This window comes from Solenopsis invicta, chromosome 1 (genome assembly GCF_016802725.1).
Source record: "Solenopsis invicta isolate M01_SB chromosome 1, UNIL_Sinv_3.0, whole genome shotgun sequence".
Lineage (NCBI taxonomy): Eukaryota > Metazoa > Arthropoda > Insecta > Hymenoptera > Formicidae > Solenopsis > Solenopsis invicta.
The window spans coordinates 6,459,577-6,461,992 of record NC_052664.1 but is presented as its reverse complement, the minus strand read 5'-3'; the positions used below and the strand labels follow the sequence as shown (position 1 = coordinate 6,461,992).

The 2,416-nt window shown below is 30.8% G+C and overlaps 1 non-coding gene across 1 annotated transcript; it reads left to right on the top strand.

Moving 5' to 3' along the window:
- Window positions 1-241: 241 nt before the first annotated feature.
- Window positions 242-1,722, top strand: LOC105199496. The gene is made up of 5 exons (XR_005574403.1): window positions 242-481; window positions 556-705; window positions 778-926; window positions 1,038-1,228; window positions 1,483-1,722. It is a non-coding gene; the product is annotated as a dehydrodolichyl diphosphate synthase complex subunit DHDDS (transcript).
- Window positions 1,723-2,416: the final 694 nt, after the last annotated feature.

The following is a 2,416-nucleotide window of genomic DNA, read 5'->3' as shown; positions in this document are numbered from 1 at the left end:
ATGAAGAAAAACGATGATATGTATAGGCATTATGTCTTAAACACTGTTTTGTGTATTTTCGACATACAATCCCGTCAAATAAATAAAGGAGAGAAGTAATGGGATTTAACTATGCTATAGGAAAGAGTATACGGGTGACGCGGTAACGAAGGTTGGAAAGAAAATTGAGATCGTCCAAATAAAAAGGTGGTAATTGAAGAGTGGCAAGGGATAGCTTTGTAGAAGCAATTTATGATTGGGCAAGGTTGTCTTCATCCTACACAATAACATTGAAAATGAGACACATTTTACATAAAATAATAGTAAAATGCATATTTATGATGTCGTGGATGAAGATTCGCCTGTCAATGTTTCTTGCATTTTTGGCGTTAAAGATTATAAGGACCGGCGAGGTGCCTAGGCATGTGGCGATTATCATGGATGGCAATAGACGATACGCCACAAAACAAAACATACCAAGAAAGGAGGGACACATAAAAGAGTACGTATCCTTGAAAAGTGAGTTTGCACGGGGGTTAGTCTGTATTCATGACTCATATGTTTTATTTGCAACAGGTTTAATAATTTGCTTAGGATAATATTGTTATGCAAGGATCTTGGTATTGTAGAGATCACAGTTTATATTTTTAGCATAAACAATTTTAAACGTACAAAAGAGGAAGTCGACGACATCATGAACATTATCAAATGTTTCTTTGAACACACGTATGTATTTTAAATTAGGCTTAACTTTACCGCATAATTTTAAATCTTGTTACAATTGAATATAATTTTCAGAAACGAATTAGCAGACGTCGGAGTGTGCATTCGTGTGATTGGCAATTTGTCTTTTCTTCGGGAAGACATTCTAAAATCAATTGCTCGTGCTATAATCACTTCTAAAGACAATAATAAATTAATTTTAAATCTTGCTTGTTCTTATACATGTAAGTATGATTTACATTGTATATTTATATGTATATTAAACATATTATATATTATATATATATTTTTTTTCTTTAAATGCATATATTCTATATAATCTTTTATTTCTGTAGCAAGAGATGAACTTACCTATGCAATTAAAGAAATAACAATGGGTAAAATGCATAATGATATCTTACTAGAAGATATTACTAAAAATTTGATATCTGACTGTTTGTACACTTACAAATCTTCAAATCCAGATTTATTAATTCGTACTTCCGGAGAGGTTCGACTTATTGTTAGTAACTTCCTCATGTGGCAAGTAAGAAAACGTATTTTTTGTGAATAAAATAAAGGACTTCGCACACGTTACATGAAAAAAAAACCAAAAAGTATAGCTAATCTGAGCTCTTGGTCATTAAAATTTTTAATCTGCACCCAAAAAGCAAGGACATATTTATAATAAATTTAACCAATTTAAAACCGTCTTTTTCATGTAATGTGTGCGGGGTTCTTTTTTTCGTAACTTATCAAAACAGATCTGCGTCTAAAAATAATTTTACTAAATTTTTTTAGGTTTCTACTGCTTACCTCTACTTTACTAATACGTTATAGCCTGAATTTGATTTATGGGATTTGCTCCGCGCAATCTTTTATTATCAAACATGTTATTCTGACTTGCAAAAAATTAAAAACAATTTGAAAATTATCGTGCCTAACACTAGAGCATCCATGTTCGTCGATAAGTTGCACCGTAAACGCGAAATTATGATCGAAAAAATATATAAATCATCAGTTCAATCTAGAAATAAATGAATTTTATTTTAGTATCAATATAATATGCTAAAAATCTATTGTATATTTTGCTTCTAATCAATTTTTCGTTAGAGCTTATTCAATTTTACTCTATTTTGTGAATTTATATTTATCAAATTATTATAGCAATTAAATGTTGTTATGTCTTGTATAACAACAAAATTGATAAATTTACAAACATTTTATAAAAGAAATTAGTTGAGCAGTTAAATAAAGACAATTATATGCGGGAACTAATACGTTTATTAAGTGTACAAATTAAGTTGGTGCCTTTTTTCATGAAATTCAACATGTATTCAGAAAAAGACAAGTATACCTTTAACATTCAAAATAATTACCATCGTTTTTTATGACTTTGCCTCATCTTTCGGGCAGCTGACGAATGCCCTGACAAAAAAAGTTTGGCAATTTTAACTTGATGAAGTTATCTACGCTTTTTCGGATTTCGTCAACTGTTTTGAATTGTTTTACTCATCAGCTAGGTGATGTCAAAGCAACCGAAATAGGTGGTATTCTGACGATGCGATATCTGGTGAGTAAAGGAGTTGGAATTTTCCAGTTCATAAATGATGTTTTATATCCCTTTTGCGATATATAATCGAGCATTGTGTTGTAAAATTACTTGCTTGCTTCCACCGTCAGTAAAGACCTTTTTTGCTTTAACACATCGCTCAAACGGACGAGTTGTTGTTGG